Source organism: Schistocerca piceifrons, chromosome X (genome assembly GCF_021461385.2).
Source record: "Schistocerca piceifrons isolate TAMUIC-IGC-003096 chromosome X, iqSchPice1.1, whole genome shotgun sequence".
NCBI classification, from domain to species: Eukaryota; Metazoa; Arthropoda; class Insecta; order Orthoptera; family Acrididae; genus Schistocerca; species Schistocerca piceifrons.
The window spans coordinates 979,296,490-979,323,329 of NC_060149.1; positions in this window are offsets into that span (position 1 = coordinate 979,296,490).

The following is a 26,840-nucleotide window of genomic DNA, read 5'->3' on the forward strand; positions in this document are numbered from 1 at the left end:
ATGCAATTTCTGTATTTCACCGGCTATAAGAAGGTCCAAGGGATACAGTAAATTTGAAGTGAAGCATCGGAATCTATAACTAGTGTCACAGGAATGGTTCAAAGCATAGATAGTACGAAAAGTCAGTCGTCTTGTACTTAAGTCGGCATTGTGACTTTTCTATTTAATTCCGATGCAATTTCTGTGTTTCATCGACAATAAGAAGGTCAGGGGGATACAGTAAACCTGAAGTGAAGCATCCGAATCCATAACTAGTGTCACAGGAATGGTTCAAAACATAGTTAGTAAATAGAATCAGTCTTCTTGTACTTCAGCCGGCATTGTGCATTTTGTATTTAATTCCGATGCAAGTTCTGTGTTTCATCGTCAATAAGAAGGTAAGAGGGATACAGTAAACCTGAAGTGAAGCATCGGAATCTGTAAGTAGTGTCACAGGAATGGGTCAAAACATAGTCAGTATGAAGAGTCAGTCTTTATGTACCTAAGTCTGCATTGTGCCTTTTGTGTTTTATTACGATGCAATTTCTGTGTTTCATCGTCAATAAGAAGGTCCAAGGGATACAGTAAACGTGAAGTGAAGCATCGGAATCTATAACTAGTGTCACAGGAATGGTTCAAAGCATAGACAGTAGGAAGAGTCAGTCTTCTTGTACTTAAGTCGGCATTGTGCCTTTTGTATTTTATTCCGATGCAATTTCTGTGTTTCATCGTCAATAAGAAGGTCCAAGGGATACAGTAAACCTGGAGTGAAGCATCGGAATCTATAACTAGTGTCACAGGGATGGTTCAAAACATAGACAGTAAGAAGAGTCAGTCTTCTCGTTCTTAAGTCGGCATTGTGCCTTTTGTATTTAATTCCGATGATATTTCTGTGTTTCATCGTCAATAAGAAGGTCAGAGGGATACAGTTATCCTGAAGTGAAGCATCGGAATCTATAACTAGTGTCACAGGAATGGTTCAAAACATAGTCAGTAAGAATAGTCAGTCTTCTTGTACTTAAGTCATCATTGTGCATTTTCTACTTAATTCTGATGCAATTTCTGTGATTCATCGTCAATAAGAAGTTCCAAGGGATACAGTAAACCTCGAGTGAAGCATCGGAGTCTATAACTAGTGTCACAGGAATGGTACAAATCATAGACAGAAAGAAGAGACAGACTTCTTTTACTTAAGTCGACATTGTGTTTTCTATTTAATTCCGATGCAATTTCTGTGTTTCATCGTCAATAAGAAGGTCCAAGGGATACAGTAAACTTAGAGTGAAGCATCGGAGTCAATAAGTGGTGTCACAGGACTGGTTCAAAAATAGACAGTAAGAAGAGTCAGTCTTCTTGTACTTAATTCGGCATTGTGCCTTTTGTATTTAATTCCGATGCAATTTCTGTGTTTCATCGTCAATAAGAAGGTCCAAGAGATACAGTAAATCTGAAATGAAGCATCGGAATCTGTGACTAGTGACACAGGAATGGTTCAAAACATAGGCAGTAGGAAGAGTCAGTCATCTAGTACTTAAGTCGGCATTGTGCCTTTTCTATTTAATTCCGCTGCAACTTCTGTTTTTCATCGTCAATACGACGGTCAGAGGGATACAGTAAACCTGAAGTAAAGCATCGGAATCTATAACAAGTGTCACCGGCATGGCTCAAAACGTAGACAGTTGGAAGAGTCAGTCTTCTTGTACTTAAGTGGGCATTGTGTCTTTTGTATTTAATTCCGATTCAATTTCTTTGTTTCATCGTCAATAAGAAGGTCCAAGGGATACAGTATACCTGAAGAGAAGCATCGGAATCGACAAATAGTGTCACAGGAATGGATCAAAACATAGACAGTAAGAAGAGTCAGTCTTCTTGTACTTAAGTCAGCATTGTGCCTTTTCTACTTAATTCATATGCAATTTCTGTGTTCATCGTCAATAAGAAGGTCAGAGGGATACAGTAAACCTGAAGTGAAGCATCGGAATCTATAACTAGTGTCACAGGAATGGTTCAAACATAGTCAGTAAGAAGAGTCAGTCTTCTTGTACTTAAGTGGGCATTGTGCCTTTCGTATTTAATTCCGATGCAATTTCTGTATTTCACCGGCTATAAGAAGGTCCAAGGGATACAGTAAACCTGAAGTGAAGCATCGGAATCCATAACTAGTGTCACAGGAATGGTTCAAAACATAGACAGTACGAAAAGTCAGTCGTCTTGTACTTAAGTCGGCATTGTGACTTTTCTATTTAATTCCGAAGCAATTTCTGTGTTTCATCGACAATAAGAAGGTCAGGGGGATACAGTAAACCTGAAGTGAAGCATCCGAATCCATAACTAGTGTCACAGGAATGGTTCAAAACATAGTTAGTAAATAGAATCAGTATTCTTGTACTTCAGCCGGCATTGTGTCTTTTGTATTTAATTCCGATGCAATTTCTGTGTTTCATCGTCAATAAGAAGGTAAGAGGGATACAGTAAACCTGAAGTGAAGCATCGGAATCTATAAGTAGTGTCACAGGAATGGGTCAAAACATAGTCAGTATGAAGAGTCAGTCTTTATGTACCTAAGTCTGCATTGTGCCTTTTGTGTTTAATTCCGATGCAATTTCTGTGTTTCATCGTCAATAAGAAGGTCCAAGGGATACAGTAAACGTGGAGTGAAGCATCGGAATCTATAACTAGTGTCACAGGAATGGTTCAAATCATAGACAGTACGAAGAGTCAGTCTTCTTGTACTTAAGTCGGCATTGTGACTTTTGTGTTTAATTCCGATGCAATTTCTGGGTTTCATCGTCAATATGAAGGTCCAAGGGATACAGTAAACCTCAAGTGATGCATCGGAATCTATAAGTAGTGTCACAGGAATGGTTCAAATCATAGTCAGTATGAAGAGTCGGTCTTCATGTAATGAAGTCGGCATTGTGCCTTTTGTATATAATTCCGATGCAATTTCTGTGTTTCATCGTCAATACGAAGGTCCAAGGGATACAGTAAACCGGAAGTGAAGCATCGTAATCTATAACTAGTGTCACAGGAAAGGTTTAAAACATAGACAGTAGGAAGAGTCAGTCTTCTTGTACTTAAGTCGGCATTGTGCCTTTTGTATTTAATTCCGATGCAATTTCTGTGTTTCTTCGTCATTAAGAAGGTCCTAGGGATACAGTAAACCTGAAGTGCAGCATCGGAATCTATAACTAGTGTCACAGGAATGGTTCAAATCACAGACAGTAAGAAGAGTCAGTCTTATTGTACTTATGTCGGCATTGTGCCTTTAGTATTTAATTCCGATACAATATCTGTGTTTTATCGTCAGTAAGATGCTCAGAGGGATACAGTAAAACTGAAGTGAAGCATCGGAATCTATAGCTAGTGTCACAGGAATGTTTCAAATCATTGTCAGTAAGAAGAGTCAGTCTTCCTGTCCTTAAGTCGGCATTGTGCCTTTTGTATTTAATTCCGATGCAATTTCTGTGTTTCATCGTCAATAAGAAGGTCCAAGGGATACAGTAAACCTGGAGTGAAGCATCGTAATCTATAACTAGTGTCACAGGAATGTTTCAAAACATTGACAGTAAGAAGAGTCAGTCTTCTTGTACTTTATTCTGCATTGTGCCTTTAGTATTTAATGCCGATGCAATTTCTGTGTTACATCGTTAATAAGAAGGTCCAAGGGATACAGTAAACCTTGAGTGAAGCATCGGAATCTATAACTAGTGTCACTGGGTTGGTTCAAAACATAGACAGTAGGAAGAGTCAGTCTTCTCGTTCTTAAGTCGGCATTGTGCCTTTTGTATTTAATTCCGATGATATTTCTGTGTTTCATCGTCAATAAGAAGGTCAGAGGGATGCAGGTATCCTGAAGTGAAGCATCCGAATCTATAACTAGTGTCACAGGTATGGTTCAAAACATAGTCAGTAAGAATAGTCAGTCTTCTTGTACTTAAGTCATCATTGTGCATTTTCTATTTAATTCTGATGCAATTTCTGTGTTTCATCGTCAATAAGAAGGTCCAACGGATACAGTAAACCTCGATTGAAGCATCGGAGTCTATAACTAGTGTCACAGGAATGGTACAAATCATAGACAGAAAGAAGAGACAGACTTCTTTTACTTAAGTTGACATTGTGTTTTGTATTTAATTCCGATGCAATTTCTGTGTTTCATCGTCAATAAGAAGGTCCAAGGGATACAGTAAACTTAGAGTGAAGCATCGGAGTCAATAAGTGGTGTCACAGGACTGGTTCAAATATAGACAGTAAGAAGAGTCAGTCTTCTTGTACTTAATTCGGCATTGTGCCTTTTGTATTTAATTCCGATGCAATTTCTGTGTTTCATCGTCAATATGGAGGTCAGAGGGATACAGTTAACCTGAAGTGAAGCATCGGAATCCATAACTAGTGTCACCGAAATGGTTCAAAACATTGTCAGTAAGAAGAGTCAGTTTTCTTGTACTTATGTCGGCATTGTGCCTTTTGTATTTAATTCCAATGCAATTTCTGTGTTTCATCGTCAATAAGAAGGTCCAAGGAATACAGTAAACCTGGAGTGAAGCATCGGAATCTATAACTAGTGTCACAGGGACAGTTCAAAACATAGACAATAAGATGAGTCAGTTTTCTTGTACTTAAGTCGGCATTGTGCTTTTTGTATACATTTCCGATCTAATGTCTGTGTTTCATCGTCTCTAAAAAGGTCAGAGGGATACAGTAATCCAGAAGTTAAGCATCGGAATCCATAACTAGTGTCACAGAAATTTTTCAAACCATAGTCAGTTGGAAGAGTCAGTCTTCATGTAGTTAAGTCGGCATTGTGCCTTTTGTATTGAATTCCGATGCAATTTCTGTGTTTCATCGTCAATGAGAAGGTCCAAGGGATACAGTAAATCTGAAATGAAGCATCGGAATCTGTGACTAGTGACACAGGAATGGTTCAAAACATAGGCAGTAGGAAGAGTCAGTCTTCTAGTACTTAAGTCGGCATTGTGCCTTTTCTATTTAATTCCGCTGCAACTTCTGTTTTTCATCGTCAATAAGACGGTCAGAGGGATACAGTAAACCCGAAGTAAAGCATCGGAATCTATAACAAGTGTCACCGGCATGGCTCAAAACGTAGACAGTTGGAAGAGTCAGTCTTCTTGTACTTAAGTGGGCATTGTGTCTTTTGTATTTAATTCCGATTCAATTTCTTTGTTTCATCGTCAATAAGAAGGTCCAAGGGATACAGTATACCTGAAGAGAAGCATCGGAATCGACAAATAGTGTCACAGGAATGGATCAAAACATAGACAGTAAGAAGAGTCAGTCTTCTTGTACTTAAGTCAGCATTGTGCCTTTTCTACTTAATTCATATGCAATTTCTGTGTTCATCGTCAATAAGAAGGTCAGAGGGATACAGTAAACCTGAAGTGAAGCATCGGAATCTATAACTAGTGTCACAGGAATGGTTCAAACATAGTCAGTAAGAAGAGTCAGTCTTCTTGTACTTAAGTGGGCATTGTGCCTTTCGTATTTAATTCCGATGCAATTTCTGTATTTCACCGGCTATAAGAAGGTCCAAGGGCTACAGTAAACCTGAAGTGAAGCATCGGAATCCATAACTAGTGTCACAGGAATGGTTCAAAACATAGACAGTACGAAAAGTCAGTCGTCTTGTACTTAAGTCGGCATTGTGACTTTTCTATTTAATTCCGAAGCAATTTCTGTGTTTCATCGACAATAAGAAGGTCAGGGGGATACAGTAAACCTGAAGTGAAGCATCCGAATCCATAACTAGTGTCACAGGAATGGTTCAAAACATAGTTAGTAAATAGAATCAGTATTCTTGTACTTCAGCCGGCATTGTGTCTTTTGTATTTAATTCCGATGCAATTTCTGTGTTTCATCGTCAATAAGAAGGTAAGAGGGATACAGTAAACCTGAAGTGAAGCATCGGAATCTATAAGTAGTGTCACAGGAATGGGTCAAAACATAGTCAGTATGAAGAGTCAGTCTTTATGTACCTAAGTCTGCATTGTGCCTTTTGTGTTTAATTCCGATGCAATTTCTGTGTTTCATCGTCAATAAGAAGGTCCAAGGGATACAGTAAACGTGGAGTGAAGCATCGGAATCTATAACTAGTGTCACAGGAATGGTTCAAATCATAGACAGTACGAAGAGTCAGTCTTCTTGTACTTAAGTCGGCATTGTGACTTTTGTGTTTAATTCCGATGCAATTTCTGGGTTTCATCGTCAATATGAAGGTCCAAGGGATACAGTAAACCTCAAGTGATGCATCGGAATCTATAAGTAGTGTCACAGGAATGGTTCAAATCATAGTCAGTAGGAAGAGTCGGTCTTCATGTAATGAAGTCGGCATTGTGCCTTTTGTATATAATTCCGATGCAATTTCTGTGTTTCATCGTCAATACGAAGGTCCAAGGGATACAGTAAACCGGAAGTGAAGCATCGTAATCTATAACTAGTGTCACAGGAAAGGTTTAAAACATAGACAGTAGGAAGAGTCAGTCTTCTTGTACTTAAGTCGGCATTGTGCCTTTTGTATTTAATTCCGATGCAATTTCTGTGTTTCTTCGTCATTAAGAAGGTCCTAGGGATACAGTAAACCTGAAGTGCAGCATCGGAATCTATAACTAGTGTCACAGGAATGGTTCAAATCACAGACAGTAAGAAGAGTCAGTCTTATTGTACTTATGTCGGCATTGTGCCTTTTGTATTTAATTCCGATACAATATCTGTGTTTTATCGTCAGTAAGATGCTCAGAGGGATACAGTAAACCTGAAGTGAAGCATCGGAATCTATAGCTAGTGTCACAGGAATGTTTCAAATCATTGTCAGTAAGAAGAGTCAGTCTTCCTGTCCTTAAGTCGGCATTGTGCCTTTTGTATTTAATTCCGATGCAATTTCTGTGTTTCATCGTCAATAAGAAGGTCCAAGGGATACAGTAAACCTGGAGTGAAGCATCGTAATCTATAACTAGTGTCACAGGAATGTTTCAAAACATTGACAGTAAGAAGAGTCAGTCTTCTTGTACTTTATTCTGCATTGTGCCTTTAGTATTTAATGCCGATGCAATTTCTGTGTTACATCGTTAATAAGAAGGTCCAAGGGATACAGTAAACCTTGAGTGAAGCATCGGAATCTATAACTAGTGTCACTGGGTTGGTTCAAAACATAGACAGTAGGAAGAGTCAGTCTTCTCGTTCTTAAGTCGGCATTGTGCCTTTTGTATTTAATTCCGATGATATTTCTGTGTTTCATCGTCAATAAGAAGGTCAGAGGGATGCAGTTATCCAGAAGTGAAGCATCCGAATCTATAACTAGTGTCACAGGTATGGTTCAAAACATAGTCAGTAAGAATAGTCAGTCTTCTTGTACTTAAGTCATCATTGTGCATTTTCTATTTAATTCTGATGCAATTTCTGTGTTTCATCGTCAATAAGAAGGTCCAAGGGATACAGTAAACCTCGATTGAAGCATCGGAGTCTATAACTAGTGTCACAGGAATGGTACAAATCATAGACAGAAAGAAGAGACAGACTTCTTTTACCTAAGTTGACATTGTGTTTTGTATTTAATTCCGATGCAATTTCTGTGTTTCATCGTCAATAAGAAGGTCCAAGGGATACAGTAAACTTAGAGTGAAGCATCGGAGTCAATAAGTGGTGTCACAGGACTGGTTCAAATATAGACAGTAAGAAGAGTCAGTCTTCTTGTACTTAATTCGGCATTGTGCCTTTTGTATTTAATTCCGATGCAATTTCTGTGTTTCATCGTCAATATGGAGGTCAGAGGGATACAGTTAACCTGAAGTGAAGCATCGGAATCCATAACTAGTGTCACCGAAATGGTTCAAAACATTGTCAGTAAGAAGAGTCAGTTTTCTTGTACTTATGTCGGCATTGTGCCTTTTGTATTTAATTCCAATGCAATTTCTGTGTTTCATCGTCAATAAGAAGGTCCAAGGGATACAGTAAACCTGGAGTGAAGCATCGGAATCTATAACTAGTGTCACAGGGACAGTTCAAAACATAGACAATAAGATGAGTCAGTTTTCTTGTACTTAAGTCGGCATTGTGCTTTTTGTATATATTTCCGATCTAATGTCTGTGTTTCATCGTCTCTAAAAAGGTCAGAGGGATACAGTAATCCAGAAGTTAAGCATCGGAATCCATAACTAGTGTCACAGAAATTTTTCAAACCATAGTCAGTTGGAAGAGTCAGTCTTCATGTAGTTAAGTCGGCATTGTGCCTTTTGTATTGAATTCCGATGCAATTTCTGTGTTTCATCGTCAATGAGAAGGTCCAAGGGATACAGTAAATCTGAAATGAAGCATCGGTATCTGTGACTAGTGACACAGGAATGGTTCAAAACATAGGCAGTAGGAAGAGTCAGTCTTCTAGTACTTAAGTCGGCATTGTGCCTTTTCTATTTAATTCCGCTGCAACTTCTGTTTTTCATCGTCAATAAGACGGTCAGAGGGATACAGTAAACCTGAAGTAAAGCATCGGAATCTATAACAAGTGTCACCGGCATGGCTCAAAACGTAGACAGTTGGAAGAGTCAGTCTTCTTGTACTTAAGTGGGCATTGTGTCTTTTGTATTTAATTCCGATTCAATTTCTTTGTTTCATCGTCAATAAGAAGGTCCAAGGGATACAGTATACCTGAAGAGAAGCATCGGAATCGACAAATAGTGTCACAGGAATGGATCAAAACATAGACAGTAAGAAGAGTCAGTCTTCTTGTACTTAAGTCAGCATTGTGCCTTTTCTACTTAATTCATATGCAATTTCTGTGTTCATCGTCAATAAGAAGGTCAGAGGGATACAGTAAACCTGAAGTGAAGCATCGGAATCTATAACTAGTGTCACAGGAATGGTTCAAACATAGTCAGTAAGAAGAGTCAGTCTTCTTGTACTTAAGTGGGCATTGTGCCTTTTGTATTTAATTCCGATGCAATTTCTGTATTTCACCTGCTATAAGAAGGTCCAAGGGATACAGTAAACCTGAAGTGAAGCATCGGAATCCATAACTAGTGTCACAGGAATGGTTCAAAACATAGACAGTACGAAAAGTCAGTCGTCTTGTACTTAAGTCGGCATTGTGACTTTTCTATTTAATTCCGAAGCAATTTCTGTGTTTCATCGACAATAAGAAGGTCAGGGGGATACAGTAAACCTGAAGTGAAGCATCCGAATCCATAACTAGTGTCACAGGAATGGTTCAAAACATAGTTAGTAAATAGAATCAGTATTCTTGTACTTCAGCCGGCATTGTGTCTTTTGTATTTAATTCCGATGCAATTTCTGTGTTTCATCGTCAATAAGAAGGTAAGAGGGATACAGTAAACCTGAAGTGAAGCATCGGAATCTATAAGTAGTGTCACAGGAATGGGTCAAAACATAGTCAGTATGAAGAGTCAGTCTTTATGTACCTAAGTCTGCATTGTGCCTTTTGTGTTTAATTCCGATGCAATTTCTGTGTTTCATCGTCAATAAGAAGGTCCAAGAATACAGTAAACGTGGAGTGAAGCATCGGAATCTATAACTAGTGTCACAGGAATGGTTCAAATCATAGACAGTACGAAGAGTCAGTCTTCTTGTACTTAAGTCGGCATTGTGACTTTTGTGTTTAATTCCGATGCAATTTCTGGGTTTCATCGTCAATATGAAGGTCCAAGGGATACAGTAAACCTCAAGTGATGCATCGGAATCTATAAGTAGTGTCACAGGAATGGTTCAAATCATAGTCAGTAGGAAGAGTCGGTCTTCATGTAATGAAGTCGGCATTGTGCCTTTTGTATATAATTCCGATGCAATTTCTGTGTTTCATCGTCAATACGAAGGTCCAAGGGATACAGTAAACAGGAAGTGAAGCATCGTAATCTATAACTAGTGTCACAGGAAAGGTTTAAAACATAGACAGTAGGAAGAGTCAGTCTTCTTGTACTTAAGTCGGCATTGTGCCTTTTGTATTTAATTCCGATGCAATTTCTGTGTTTCTTCGTCATTAAGAAGGTCCTAGGGATACAGTAAACCTGAAGTGCAGCATCGGAATCTATAACTAGTGTCACAGGAATGGTTCAAATCACAGACAGTAAGAAGAGTCAGTCTTATTGTACTTATGTCGGCATTGTGCCTTTTGTATTTAATTCCGATACAATATCTGTGTTTTATCGTCAGTAAGATGCTCAGAGGGATACAGTAAACCTGAAGTGAAGCATCGGAATCTATAGCTAGTGTCACAGGAATGTTTCAAATCATTGTCAGTAAGAAGAGTCAGTCTTCCTGTCCTTAAGTCGGCATTGTGCCTTTTGTATTTAATTCCGATGCAATTTCTGTGTTTCATCGTCAATAAGAAGGTCCAAGGGATACAGTAAACCTGGAGTGAAGCATCGTAATCTATAACTAGTGTCACAGGAATGTTTCAAAACATTGACAGTAAGAAGAGTCAGTCTTCTTGTACTTTATTCTGCATTGTGCCTTTAGTATTTAATGCCGATGCAATTTCTGTGTTACATCGTTAATAAGAAGGTCCAAGGGATACAGTAAACCTTGAGTGAAGCATCGGAATCTATAACTAGTGTCACTGGGTTGGTTCAAAACATAGACAGTAGGAAGAGTCAGTCTTCTCGTTCTTAAGTCGGCATTGTGCCTTTTGTATTTAATTCCGATGATATTTCTGTGTTTCATCGTCAATAAGAAGGTCAGAGGGATGCAGGTATCCAGAAGTGAAGCATCCGAATCTATAACTAGTGTCACAGGTATGGTTCAAAACATAGTCAGTAAGAATAGTCAGTCTTCTTGTACTTAAGTCATCATTGTGCATTTTCTATTTAATTCTGATGCAATTTCTGTGTTTCATCGTCAATAAGAAGGTCCAAGGGATACAGTAAACCTCGATTGAAGCATCGGAGTCTATAACTAGTGTCACAGGAATGGTACAAATCATAGACAGAAAGAAGAGACAGACTTCTTTTACTTAAGTTGACATTGTGTTTTGTATTTAATTCCGATGCAATTTCTGTGTTTCATCGTCAATAAGAAGGTCCAAGGGATACAGTAAACTTAGAGTGAAGCATCGGAGTCAATAAGTGGTGTCACAGGACTGGTTCAAATATAGACAGTAAGAAGAGTCAGTCTTCTTGTACTTAATTCGGCATTGTGCCTTTTGTATTTAATTCCGATGCAATTTCTGTGTTTCATCGTCAATATGGAGGTCAGAGGGATACAGTTAACCTGAAGTGAAGCATCGGAATCCATAACTAGTGTCACCGAAATGGTTCAAAACATTGTCAGTAAGAAGAGTCAGTTTTCTTGTACTTATGTCGGCATTGTGCCTTTTGTATTTAATTCCAATGCAATTTCTGTGTTTCATCGTCAATAAGAAGGTCCAAGGGATACAGTAAACCTGGAGTGAAGCATCGGAATCTATAACTAGTGTCACAGGGACAGTTCAAAACATAGACAATAAGATGAGTCAGTTTTCTTGTACTTAAGTCGGCATTGTGCTTTTTGTATATATTTCCGATCTAATGTCTGTGTTTCATCGTCTCTAAAAAGGTCAGAGGGATACAGTAATCCAGAAGTTAAGCATCGGAATCCATAACTAGTGTCACAGAAATTTTTCAAACCATAGTCAGTTGGAAGAGTCAGTCTTCATGTAGTTAAGTCGGCATTGTGCCTTTTGTATTGAATTCCGATGCAATTTCTGTGTTTCATCGTCAATGAGAAGGTCCAAGGGATACAGTAAATCTGAAATGAAGCATCGGTATCTGTGACTAGTGACACAGGAATGGTTCAAAACATAGGCAGTAGGAAGAGTCAGTCTTCTAGTACTTAAGTCGGCATTGTGCCTTTTCTATTTAATTCCGCTGCAACTTCTGTTTTTCATCGTCAATAAGACGGTCAGAGGGATACAGTAAACCTGAAGTAAAGCATCGGAATCTATAACAAGTGTCACCGGCATGGCTCAAAACGTAGACAGTTGGAAGAGTCAGTCTTCTTGTACTTAAGTGGGCATTGTGTCTTTTGTATTTAATTCCGATTCAATTTCTTTGTTTCATCGTCAATAAGAAGGTCCAAGGGATACAGTATACCTGAAGAGAAGCATCGGAATCGACAAATAGTGTCACAGGAATGGATCAAAACATAGACAGTAAGAAGAGTCAGTCTTCTTGTACTTAAGTCAGCATTGTGCCTTTTCTACTTAATTCATATGCAATTTCTGTGTTCATCGTCAATAAGAAGGTCAGAGGGATACAGTAAACCTGAAGTGAAGCATCGGAATCTATAACTAGTGTCACAGGAATGGTTCAAACATAGTCAGTAAGAAGAGTCAGTCTTCTTGTACTTAAGTGGGCATTGTGCCTTTTGTATTTAATTCCGATGCAATTTCTGTATTTCACCTGCTATAAGAAGGTCCAAGGGATACAGTAAACCTGAAGTGAAGCATCGGAATCCATAACTAGTGTCACAGGAATGGTTCAAAACATAGACAGTACGAAAAGTCAGTCGTCTTGTACTTAAGTCGGCATTGTGACTTTTCTATTTAATTCCGAAGCAATTTCTGTGTTTCATCGACAATAAGAAGGTCAGGGGGATACAGTAAACCTGAAGTGAAGCATCCGAATCCATAACTAGTGTCACAGGAATGGTTCAAAACATAGTTAGTAAATAGAATCAGTATTCTTGTACTTCAGCCGGCATTGTGTCTTTTGTATTTAATTCCGATGCAATTTCTGTGTTTCATCGTCAATAAGAAGGTAAGAGGGATACAGTAAACCTGAAGTGAAGCATCGGAATCTATAAGTAGTGTCACAGGAATGGGTCAAAACATAGTCAGTATGAAGAGACAGTCTTTATGTACCTAAGTCTGCATTGTGCCTTTTGTGTTTAATTCCGATGCAATTTCTGTGTTTCATCGTCAATAAGAAGGTCCAAGGGATACAGTAAACGTGGAGTGAAGCATCGGAATCTATAACTAGTGTCACAGGAATGGTTCAAATCATAGACAGTACGAAGAGTCAGTCTTCTTGTACTTAAGTCGGCATTGTGACTTTTGTGTTTAATTCCGATGCAATTTCTGGGTTTCATCGTCAATATGAAGGTCCAAGGGATACAGTAAACCTCAAGTGATGCATCGGAATCTATAAGTAGTGTCACAGGAATGGTTCAAATCATAGTCAGTAGGAAGAGTCGGTCTTCATGTAATGAAGTCGGCATTGTGCCTTTTGTATATAATTCCGATGCAATTTCTGTGTTTCATCGTCAATACGAAGGTCCAAGGGATACAGTAAACCGGAAGTGAAGCATCGTAATCTATAACTAGTGTCACAGGAAAGGTTTAAAACATAGACAGTAGGAAGAGTCAGTCTTCTTGTACTTAAGTCGGCATTGTGCCTTTTGTATTTAATTCCGATGCAATTTCTGTGTTTCTTCGTCATTAAGAAGGTCCTAGGGATACAGTAAACCTGAAGTGCAGCATCGGAATCTATAACTAGTGTCACAGGAATGGTTCAAATCACAGACAGTAAGAAGAGTCAGTCTTATTGTACTTATGTCGGCATTGTGCCTTTTGTATTTAATTCCGATACAATATCTGTGTTTTATCGTCAGTAAGATGCTCAGAGGGATACAGTAAACCTGAAGTGAAGCATCGGAATCTATAGCTAGTGTCACAGGAATGTTTCAAATCATTGTCAGTAAGAAGAGTCAGTCTTCCTGTCCTTAAGTCAGCATTGTGCCTTTTGTATTTAATTCCGATGCAATTTCTGTGTTTCATCGTCAATAAGAAGGTCCAAGGGATACAGTAAACCTGGAGTGAAACATCGTAATCTATAACTAGTGTCACAGGAATGTTTCAAAACATTGACAGTAAGAAGAGTCAGTCTTCTTGTACTTTATTCTGCATTGTGCCTTTAGTATTTAATGCCGATGCAATTTCTGTGTTACATCGTTAATAAGAAGGTCCAAGGGATACAGTAAACCTTGAGTGAAGCATCGGAATCTATAACTAGTGTCACTGGGTTGGTTCAAAACATAGACAGTAGGAAGAGTCAGTCTTCTCGTTCTTAAGTCGGCATTGTGCCTTTTGTATTTAATTCCGATGATATTTCTGTGTTTCATCGTCAATAAGAAGGTCAGAGGGATGCAGGTATCCTGAAGTGAAGCATCCGAATCTATAACTAGTGTCACAGGTATGGTTCAAAACATAGTCAGTAAGAATAGTCAGTCTTCTTGTACTTAAGTCATCATTGTGCATTTTCTATTTAATTCTGATGCAATTTCTGTGTTTCATCGTCAATAAGAAGGTCCAAGGGATACAGTAAACCTCGATTGAAGCATCGGAGTCTATAACTAGTGTCACAGGAATGGTACAAATCATAGACAGAAAGAAGAGACAGACTTCTTTTACTTAAGTTGACATTGTGTTTTGTATTTAATTCCGATGCAATTTCTGTGTTTCATCGTCAATAAGAAGGTCCAAGGGATACAGTAAACTTAGAGTGAAGCATCGGAGTCAATAAGTGGTGTCACAGGACTGGTTCAAATATAGACAGTAAGAAGAGTCAGTCTTCTTGTACTTAATTCGGCATTGTGCCTTTTGTATTTAATTCCGATGCAATTTCTGTGTTTCATCGTCAATATGGAGGTCAGAGGGATACAGTTAACCTGAAGTGAAGCATCGGAATCCATAACTAGTGTCACCGAAATGGTTCAAAACATTGTCAGTAAGAAGAGTCAGTTTTCTTGTACTTATGTCGGCATTGTGCCTTTTGTATTTAATTCCAATGCAATTTCTGTGTTTCATCGTCAATAAGAAGGTCCAAGGGATACAGTAAACCTGGAGTGAAGCATCGGAATCTATAACTAGTGTCACAGGGACAGTTCAAAACATAGACAATAAGATGAGTCAGTTTTCTTGTACTTAAGTCGGCATTGTGCTTTTTGTATATATTTCCGATGCAATGTCTGTGTTTCATCGTCTCTAAAAAGGTCAGAGGGATACAGTAATCCAGAAGTTAAGCATCGGAATCCATAACTAGTGTCACAGAAATTTTTCAAACCATAGTCAGTTGGAAGAGTCAGTCTTCATGTAGTTAAGTCGGCATTGTGCCTTTTGTATTGAATTCCGATGCAATTTCTGTGTTTCATCGTCAATGAGAAGGTCCAAGGGATACAGTAAATCTGAAATGAAGCATCGGAATCTGTGACTAGTGACACAGGAATGGTTCAAAACATAGGCAGTAGGAAGAGTCAGTCTTGTAGTAGTTAAGTCGGCATTGTGCCTTTTCTATTTAATTCCGCTGCAATTTCTGTTTTTCATCGTCAATAAGACGGTCAGAGGGATACAGTAAACCTGAAGTAAAGCATCGGAATCTATAACAAGTGTCACCGGCATGGCTCAAAACGTAGACAGCTGGAAGAGTCAGTCTTCTTGTACTTAACTGGGCATTGTGTCTTTTGTATTTAATTCCGATTCAATTTCTTTGTTTGATCGTCAATAAGAAGGTCCAAGGGATACAGTATACCTGAAGAGAAGCATCGGAATCTACAACTAGTGTCACAGGAATGGATCAAAACATAGACAGTAAGAAGAGTCAATCTTCTTGTACTTAAGTCAGCATTGTGCCTTTTCTATTTAATTCCGATGCAATTTCTGTGTTCATCGTCAATAACTAGGTCAGAGGGATACAGTAAACCTGAAGTGAAGCATCGGAATCTATAACTAGTGTCACAGGAATGGTTCAAACATAGTCAGTAAGAAGAGTCAGTCTTCTTGTACTTAAGTTGGCATTGTGCCTTTCGTATTTAATTCCGATGCAATTTCTCTATTTCACCGGCTATAAGAAGGTCAGAGGCATACAGTAACCTGAAGTGAAGCATCGGAATCTATAACTAGTGTCACAGGAATGGTTCAAAACATAGTCAGTAAGGAGAGTCAGTCTTCTTGTCCTTAAGTCGGCATTGTGCCTCTTGTATTTAATTCCGATGCAATTGCTGTGTTTCATTGTCAATGAGAAGGTCCAAGGATACAGTAAACCTGGAGTGAAGCATCGGAAACTATAACTAGTGTCACAGGAATGGTTCAAAACATAGTCAGTAAGAAGAGACAGTCTTCTTTACTTAAGTCTTCCTTGTGCCATTTTTATTTAATTCCGATGCAATTTCTGTGTTTCATCGTCAATAAGAAGGTCCAAGGGATTCAGTAAACCTGGAGTAAAGCATCGGAATCTATAACTAGTGTCAATGGAATGGTTCAAATCATAGAGAGTAAGAAGAGTCAGTCTTCTTGTACTTAAGTCGGCATTGTGCCTTTTGTAATTACTTCCGATGCAATTTCTGTGTTTCATCGACAATAAGAAGGTCGGAGGGATACAGTAAACCTGAAGTGAAGCATCTGAATCTATAACTAGTGCCACAAGAATGGTTTAAAACATAGACAGTAGGAAGAGTCAGTCTTCTTGTGCTTAAGTCGGCATTGTGCCTTTTGTATTTAATTCTGATGCAATTTCTGTGTTTCATCGTCAATAACAACGTCCAAGGGATACAGTAAGCCTGTAGTGAAGCATCGGAATCTATAACTAGTGTCACAGGAATGGTTCAAAACATAGACAGTAAGAAGAGTCAGTCTTCTTGTACTTAAGTCGACATTGTGCCTTTTGCATTTATTTCCGATGCAATTTCTGTGTTTCACCGTCAACAAGAAGGTCAGAGGGATACAGTAAACCTGAAGTGAAGCATCGCAATCTATAACTAGTGACACAGGAATGGTTGAAATCATAGTCAGTAAGAAGAGTCGGTCTTCTTGTACTTAAGTCGGCATTGTGCCTTTTGTATTTAATTCCGATGCAATTTCTGTGTCTCATCGTCAATAAGAAGGTCAGAGGGGTACAGTAAACCTGAAGGGACGCATCGGACGCCATAACTAGTGTCACAGGAATGGTTCAAAGCATAGACTGTAAGAAGGGTCAGTCTTCTTGTACTTAAGTCGGCATTGTGCCATTCGTATTTAATTCCGATGCAATTGCTGTGTTTCATTGTCAATGAGAAGGTCCAAGGATACAGTAAACCTGGAGTGAAGCATCGGAAACTATAACTAGTGTCACAGTAATGGTACAAAACATAGACAGTAGGAAGAGTCATTCTTCTTGTACTTAAGTCGGCATTGTGCCTTTTGTATTTAATTCCGATGCAATTGCTGTGTTTCATCGTCAATAAGAAGGTCAGAGGGGTACAGTAAACCTGACGTGAAGCATCGGATTCCAAAACTAGTGTCACAGGAATGGAGCAAATCATGGACAGTGGGAAGGGCCAGTCTTCTTGTACTTAAGTCGGATTGTGCCCTTTGTATTTAATTCCGATACAATTTCTGTGGTTCATCGTCAATACGAATGTCCAAGGTATATAGTAAACCTGGAGTGAAGCATCGGAATCAATAACTAGTGTCACAGGAATGGTTCAAAACATTGACAGTAAGAAGAGGCAGTCATCTTGTACTTATGTCGACATTGTGCATTTTCTATTTAATTTCGATGCAATTTCTGAGTTTCATCGTCAATAAGAAGGTCAGAGGGATACAATAAACCTGAAGTGTAGCATCGGAATCTATAACTAGTGTCACAGGAATGGTTCAAAACATAGTCAGTAAGAAGAGTCAGTCTTCTTGTCCTTAAGTCGGCATTGTGCCTCTTGTATTTAATTCCGATGCAATTGTTGTGTTTCATTGTCAATGAGAAGGTCCAAGGATACAGTAAACCTGAAGTGAAGCATCGGAATCTATAACTAGTGTCACAGGAATGGTTCAAAACATAGTCAGTAAGAAGAGACAGTCTTCTTTACTTAAGTCTTCCTTGTGCCATTTTTATTTAATTCCGATGCAATTTCTGTGTTTCATCGTCAATAAAAAGGTCCAAGGGATTCAGTAAACCTGGAGTAAAGCATCGGAATCTATAACTAGTGTCAATGGAATGGTTCAAATCATAGGGAGTAAGAAGAGTCAGTCTTCTTGTACTTAAGTCGGCATTGTGCCTTTTGTAATTACTTCCGATGCAATTTCTGTGTTTCATCGACAATAAGAAGGTCGGAGGGATACAGTAAACCTGAAGTGAAGCATCTGAATCTATAACTAGTGCCACAAGAATGGTTTAAAACATAGACAGTAGGAAGAGTCAGTCTTCTTGTGCTTAAGTCGGCATTGTGCCTTTTGTATTTAATTCTGATGCAATTTCTGTGTTTCATCGTCAATAACAACGTCCAAGGGATACAGTAAGCCTGTAGTGAAGCATCGGAATCTACAACTAGTGTCACAGGAATGGTTCAAAACATAGACAGTAAGAAGAGTCAGTCTTCTTGTACTTAAGTCGACATTGTGCCTTTTGCATTTATTTCCGATGCAATTTCTGTGTTTCACCGTCAACAAGAAGGTCAGAGGGATACAGTAAACCTGAAGTGAAGCATCGCAATCTATAACTAGTGACACAGGAATGGTTGAAATCATAGTCAGTAAGAAGAGTCAGTCTTCTTGTACTTAAGTCGGCGTTGTGCCTTTTGTATTTAATTCCGATGCAATTTCTGTGTCTCATCGTCAATAAGAAGGTCAGAGGGGTACAGTAAACCTGAAGGGACGCATCGGACGCCATAACTAGTGTCACAGGAATGGTTCAAAGCATAGACTGTAAGAAGGGTCAGTCTTCTTGTACTTAAGTCGGCATTGTGCCATTCGTATTTAATTCCGATGCAATTTCTGTGATTCATCGTCAATAAGAAGGTCCAAGGGATACAGTAAACCTGAAGTGAAACATCGGAATCTATAACTAGTGTCACAGGAATGGTTCAAAACATAGTCGGTAAGAAGAGTCTGTCTTCTTGCCCTTAAGCCGGCATTGTGCCTTTTGTATTTAATACCGATGCAATTTCTGTGTTTCATCGGCAATAAGGTCAGAGGTATACAGTAAACCTGAAGTGAAGCATCGGGATCTATAAGTAGTGTCACAGGAATGGTTCAAAACATAGTCAGTAGGAAGAGTCAGACTTCATGTACTTAAGTCGGCATTGTGCCTCTTGTATTTAATTCCGATGGAATTTCTGTTTTTCATCATCAATAAGAAGGTCAGACATATACAGTAAACCTGAAGTGAAGCATCGGAATCCGAAACTAGTTTCACAGGAATGGTTCAAAACATAGACAGTAGGAAGAGTCAGTCTTCTTGTACTTATGCCGGCATTGTGCCTTTTGTATTTAATTCCGATGCAATTTCTGTGTTTCATCGTTAATAACAACGTTCAAGGGATACAGTAAGCCTGGAGTGAAGCATCGGAATCTATAACTAGTGTCACAGGAATGGTTCAAAACATAGACAGTAAGAAGAGTCAGTCTTCTTGTACTTAAGTCGACATTGTGCCGTTTCTATTTAATTCCGATGCAATCTCTGTGTTTCATCGTCAATAAGAAGGTCAGAGGCATAATATAAAGCTGAAGTGTAGCATCGGAATCTATAACTAGTGTCACAGTAATGGTTAAAAACATAGTCAGTAAGAACAGCCAGTCCTCTTGTCCTTAAGTCGGCATTGTGCCTTTTGTATTTAATTCCGATGCAATTTCTGTGCTTCATCGTCAATATGAAGGTCCAAGGGATACAGTAAACCTAGAGTGTAGCATCGGAATCTATAACTAGTGTCTACAGGATTGGTTAAAAACATAGACAGTAAGAAGAGTCTGCTCTTCGTGTACTTAAGTCGGTATTTTGCCTTTTGAATTTAATTCCGATGGAATTTCTGTGTTTCATCGTCAATAAGACGGTCCAAGGGATACAGTAAACCTGAAGTGAAGCATCGGAATCTATAACTAGTGCCACAGGAATGGTTCAAAACATAGTCAGTAAAAAAAGTCAGTCTTCTTGTACTTAAGTCTTCTTTGTGCCATTTCTATTTAGTTCCGATGCAATTTCTGTGTTTAATCGTCAATAAGAAGGTCCAAGGGATACAGTAAACCTGGATCGAAGCATCGGAATCTGTAACTAGTGTCAATGGAATGGTTCAAAACATAGACTGTAAGAAGAGTCAGTCTTCTTGTAGTTAAGTCGGCATTGTGCCTTTTGTATTTAATTCCGATGCATTTCTGTGTTTCATCGTCAAAAAGGAGGTCAGACGGATACACTAAACCTTAAGTGAAGCTTCGGAATCTGTAGCTAGTGTCAGAGGAATGGTTCAAAACATAGTCAGTAAGAAGAGTCAGTCTCCTTGTCCTTAAGTCGGCATTGTGCCTTTTGTATTTAATTCCGATGCAATTTCTGTGTTTCATCGTCAATAAGAAGGTCCAAGGGATACAGTTAACCTGGAGTGAAGCATCGGAATCTATAACTAGTGTCACAGGAATGGTTCAAAGTATAGACATTAAGAAGAGTCAGTCTTCTTGCACTTAAGTCGGCATTGTGCCTTTTGTATTTAATTCCGATGCAATTTCTGTGTTTCATCGTCAATAAGAAGGTCCAAGGGATACAGTAAACCTCAAGTGAAGCATCGGAATCTATAACTGGTGTCACAGGAATGGTTCAAACATAGTCAGTAGGAAGATCCGGTCTTCATGTACTTAAGTCGGCATTGTGCCTTTTGTATTTAATTCCGATGCAATTTCTGTGTTTCATCGTCAATATGAAGGTCCAACGGATACAGTAAACCTGAAGTGAAGCATCGGAATCTAAAACTAGTGTCACAAGAATGGTTCAAAACTTAGACAGTAGGAAGAGTCAGGCTTCTTGTACTTCAGTTGGCATTGTGCCTTTTTTATTTAATTCCGAAGCAATTTCTGTGTTTCATCGTCAATAACAAGGTCCAAGGGATACAGTGAACCTGAAGTGAAGCATCGGAATCTATAACTAGTGTCACAGGAATGGTTCAAACATAGACAGTAAGAAGAGTCTGTCTTCTTGTACTTAAGTCGGCATTGTGCCTCTTGTATTTAATTCCGATGCAATTTCTGTGTTTCATCGTCAATAAGAAGGTCAGAGGGATACAGTAAACCTGAAGTGACGCATCGGAATCTATAACTAGAGTCACAGGAATGGTTCAAAGCATAGACAGTAAGAAGGGCCAGTGTTCTTGCACTTATGTCGGCATTGTGCCTTTTGTATTTAATTCCAATGCAATTTCTGTGTTTCATCGTCAATAAGAAGCTCAGAGGGATACAGTAAACCTGAAGTGAAGCATCCGAATCTATAACTAATGTCACATGAATGGTTCAAAACATAGTCAGTAAAAGGAGTCAGTCATCTTGTACTTAAGTCGGCATTGTGCCTTTTGTATTTAATTCCGAGTCAATTTCTGTGTTTCATCGTCAATAAGATGGTCCAAGGGATACAGTAAACCTGAAGTGAAGCATCGGAATCTATAACTAGTGTCACAGGTATGGTTCAAAACATAGACAGTAGGAAGAGTCAGTCTTCTTGTACTTAAGTCGGCATTGTGCCTTTTCAATTTAATTCCGATGCAATTTCTGTGTTTCATCGTCAAAAAGTAGGTCAGAGGGGTACAGTAAAGCTGAAGTGAAGCATCGAAATCTATAACTAGTGTCACAGGAATGGTTCAAAGCGTAGTCTGTAAGAGGAGTCAGTCTTTTTGTACTTAAGTCGGCAGTGTTCCTATTGTGTTAATTCCGATGCGATTTCTGTATTTCATCGTCAATAAGAAGGTCCAAGGGATACAGTAAACCTGAAGTGAAGCATCGGAATCTATAACTAGTGTCACAGGAGTGGTTCAGAACATAGACAGTAAGATGAGTCAGTCTTCTTGTACTTAAGTCGGCATTGTGCCTTTTGTATTTAATTCCGATGCAATTTCTGTGTTTCATCGTCAATAAGAAGGTCCAAGGGATACAGTAAACCTCAAGTGAAGCATCCGAATTTATAACTAGTGTCACAGGAATGGTTCAAAACATAGTCAGTAGGAAGAGTCGGTCTTCATGTACTTAAGTCGGCACTGTGCCGTTTGTATTTAATTCCGATGCAATTTCTGTGCATCATCGTCAATAAGAAGGTCCAAGGGATACAGTAAACCTGGAGTGAAGCGTCGGAATCTATAACTAGTGTCACAGGAATGGTTCAGAACATAGACAGTAAGATAAGTCAGTCCTCTTGTACTTAAGTCGGCATTGTGCTTTTGCATTTAATTCCGATGCAATTTCTGTGTTTCATCGTCAATAAAAAGGTCCAAGGGATACAGTAAACCTCAAGTGAAGCATCGGAATCTATAACTAGTGTCACAGGAATGGTTCAAATCATAGTCAGTAGGAAGTGTCGGTCTTCATGTACTTAAGTCGGCATTGTGCCCTTTGTATTTAATTCCCATGCAATTTCTGTGTTTCATCGTCAACAAGAAGGTCAGAGGGATACAGTTAACCTGAAGGGAAGCATCGCAATCTATAACTAGTCTCACAGGAATGGTTCAAATCATAGTCAGTAAGAAGAGTCAGTCTTCTTGTACTTAAGTCGGCATTGTGCCTCTTGTATTTAATTCCGATGCAATTTCTGTGTTTCATCGTCAATAAGAAGGTCAGAGGGATACAGTAAACCTGAAGTGACGCATCGGAATCTATAACTAGTGTCACAGGAATGGTTCAAAACATAGTCAGTAAGAGGAGTAAGTCTTTTTGTACTTAAGTCGGCAGTGTTCCTATTGTGTTAATTCCGATGCGATTTCTGTATTTCATCGTCAATAAGAGGGTCCAAGGGATACAGTAAACCTGAAGTGTAGCATCGGAATCTATAACTAGTGTCACAGGAATGGTTCAGAGCATAGACAGTAAGATGAGTCAGTCTTCTTGTACTTAAGTCGGCATTGTGCCTTTTTTATTTAATTCCGATGCAATTTCTGTGTTTCATCGTCAATAAGAAGGTCCAAGGGATACAGTAAACCTCAAGTGAAGCATCGGAGTCTATAGCTAGTGTCACAGGAAGGGTTCAGAACATAGACAGTAAGATGAGTCAGTCTTTTTGTACTTAAGTCGGCATTGTGCCTTTTGCATTTAATTCCGATCCAATTTCTGTGTTTCATCGTCAATAAGAAGGTCAGAGGGATACAGTAAACCTGAAGTGACGCATCGGAATCTATAACTAGAGTCACAGGAATGGTTCAAAGCATAGACAGTAAGAAGGGCCAGTGTTCTTGCACTTATGTCGGCATTGTGCCTTTTGTATTTAATTCCAATGCAATTTCTGTGTTTCATCGTCAATAAGAAGGTCCAAGGGATACAGTAAACCTGAAGTGAAACATCGGAATCTATAACTAGTGTCACAGGAATGGTTCAAACATAGACAGTAAGAAAAGTCAGTCGTCTTGTACTTAAGTCGGCATTATGCTTTTCCCATTTAATTCCGATGCAATTTCTGTGTTTCATCGTCAATAAGAAGCTCAGAGGGATACAGTAAACCTGAAGTGAAGCATCCGAATCTATAACTAATGTCACATGAATGGTTCAAAACATAGTCAGTAAAAGGAGTCAGTCTTCTTGTACTTAAGTCGGCATTGTGCCTTTTGTATTTAATTCCGAGGCAATTTCTGTGTTTCATCGTCAATAAGATGGTCCAAGGGATACAGTAAACCTGAAGTGAAGCATCGGAATCTATAACTAGTGTCACAGGAATGGTTCAAAACATAGACAGTAGGAAGAGTCAGTCTTCTTGTACTTAAGTCGGCATTGTGCCTTTTCTATTTAATTCCGATGCAATTTCTGTGTTTCATCGTCAAAAAGTAGGTCAGAGGGGTACAGTAAAGCTGAAGTGAAGCATCGAAATCTATAACTAGTGTCACAGGAATGGTTCAAAGCGTAGTCTGTAAGAGGAGTCAGTCTTTTTGTACTTAAGTCGGCAGTGTTCCTATTGTGTTAATTCCGATGCGATTTCTGTATTTCATCGTCAATAAGAAGGTCCAAGGGATACAGTAAACCTGAAGTGAAGCATCGGAATCTATAACTAGTGTCACAGGAGTGGTTCAGAACATAGACAGTAAGATGAGTCAGTCTTCTTGTACTTAAGTCGGCATTGTGCCTTTTGTATTTAATTCCGATGCAATTTCTGTGTTTCATCGTCAATAAGGAGGTCCAAGGGATACAGTAAACCTCAAGTGAAGCATCGGAATTTATAACTAGTGTCACAGGAATGGTTCAAAACATAGTCAGTAGGAAGAGTCGGTCTTCATGTACTTAAGTCGGCACTGTGCCTTTTGTATTTAATTCCGATGCAATTTCTGTGCTTCATCGTCAATAAGAAGGTTCAAGGGATACAGTAAACCTGGAGTGAAGCGTCGGAATCTATAACTAGTGTCACAGGAATGGTTCAGAACATAGACAGTAAGATAAGTCAGTCCTCTTGTACTTAAGTCGGCATTGTGCTTTTGCATTTAATTCCGATGCAATTTCTGTGTTTCATCGTCAATAAAAAGGTCCAAGGGATACAGTAAACCTCAAGTGAAGCATCGGAATCTATAACTAGTGTCACAGGAATGGTTCAAATCATAGTCAGTAGGAAGTGTCGGTCTTCATGTACTTAAGTCGGCATTGTGCTCTTTGTATTTAATTCCCATGCAATTTCTGTGTTTCATCGTCAACAAGAAGGTCAGAGGGATACAGTTAACCTGAAGGGAAGCATCGCAATCTATAACTAGTCTCACAGGAATGGTTCAAATCATAGTCAGTAAGAAGAGTCAGTCTTCTTGTACTTAACTCGGCATTGTGCCTCTTGTATTTAATTCCGATGCAATTTCTGTGTTTCATCGTCAATAAGAAGGTCAGAGGGATACAGTAAACCTGAAGTGACGCATCGGAATCTATAACTAGTGTCACAGGAATGGTTCAAAACATAGTCAGTAAGAGGAGTAAGTCTTTTTGTACTTAAGTCGGCAGTGTTCCTATTGTGTTAATTCCGATGCGATTTCTGTATTTCATCGTCAATAAGAGGGTCCAAGGGATACAGTAAACCTGAAGTGTAGCATCGGAATCTATAACTAGTGTCACAGGAATGGTTCAGAGCATAGACAGTAAGATGAGTCAGTCTTCTTGTACTTAAGTCGGCATTGTGCCTTTTTTATTTAATTCCGATGCAATTTCTGTGTTTCATCGTCAATAAGAAGGTCCAAGGGATACAGTAAACCTCAAGTGAAGCATCGGAGTCTATAGCTAGTGTCACAGGAAGGGTTCAGAACATAGACAGTAAGATGAGTCAGTCTTTTTGTACTTAAGTCGGCATTGTGCCTTTTGCATTTAATTCCGATCCAATTTCTGTGTTTCATCGTCAATAAGTAGGTCAGAGGGATACAGTAAACCTGAAGTGACGCATCGGAATCTATAACTAGTGTCACAGGAATGGTTCAAATCATAGTCAGTAGGAAGTGTCGCTCTTCATGTACTTAAGTCGGCATTGTGCCTTTTGTATTTAATTAAGATGTAATTTCTGTGTTTCATCGTCAATAAGAAGGTCAGAGGGATACAGTAAACCTGAAGGGAAGCATCGCAATCTATAACTTGTCTCACAGGAATGGTTCAAATCATAGTCAGTAAGAAGAGTCAGTCTTCTTGTACTAAAGTCGGCATTGTGCCTCTTGTATTTAATTCCGATGCAATTTCTGTGTTTCATCGTCAATAAGAAGGTCAGAGTGATACAGTAAACCTGAAGTGACGCATCGGAATCTATAACTAGTGTCACAGGAGTGGTTCAAATCATAGTCAAAAGGAAGTGTCGGTCTTCATGTACTGAAGTCGGCATTGTGCCTTTTGTATTTAATTCGGATGCAATTTCTGTGTTTCATCGCCGATAAGAAGGTCAGAGGGATACAGTAAACCTGAGGGGAAACATCGCAATCTATAACTAGTCTCACTGGAATGGTTCAAAACATAGTCAGTAAAGGAGTCAGTCTTCTTGTACTTAAGTCGGCAGTGTGCCTATTGTGTTAATTCCGATGTGATTTCTGTATTTCATCGTCAATAAGAAGGTTCAAGGGATACAGTAAACCTGAAGTGAAGCATCGGAATCTATAACTAGTGTCACAGGTATGGTTCAGAACATAGACAGTAAGATGAGTCAGTCTTCTTGTACTTAAATCGGCATTGTGCCTTTTGTATTTAATTCCGATGCAATTTCTGTGTTTCATCGTCAATAAGAAGGTCCAAGGGATAGAGTAAACCTCAAGTGAAGCATCGGAATCTATAACTTGTGTCACAGGAATGGTTCAAAACATAGTCAGTAGGAAGAGTCGGTCTTCATGTACTTATGTCGGCATTGTGCCTTTTGTATTTAATTCCGATGCAATTTCTGAGCTTCATCGTCGATAAGAAGGTCCAAGGGATACAGTAAACCTGGAGTGAAGCGTCGGAATCTATAACTAGTGTCACAGGAATGGTTCAGAACATAGACAGTAAGATGAGTCAGTGTTCTTGTACTTAAGTCGGCATTGTGCCTTTTGCATTTAATTCCGATGCAATTTCTGTGTTTCATCGTCAATAAGAAGGTCCAAGGGATACAGTAAACCTCAAGTGAAGCATCGGAATCTATAACTAATGTCACAGGAATGGTTCAAATCATAGTCAGTAGGAAGTGTCGGTCTTCATGTACTTAAGTCGTCATTGTGCCTTTTGTATTTAATTCCGATGCAATTTCTGTGTTTCATCGTCAGTAAGAAGGTCAGAGGGATTCAGTTAACCTGAAGGGAAGCATCGCAATCTATAACTAGTCTCACAGGAATGGCTCAAATCATAGTCAGTAAGAAGAGTCAGTCTTCGTGTACTTAAGTCGGCATTGTGCCTCTTGTATTTAATTCCGATGCAATTTCTGTGTTTCATCGTCAATAAGAAGGTCAGAGGGATACAGTAAACC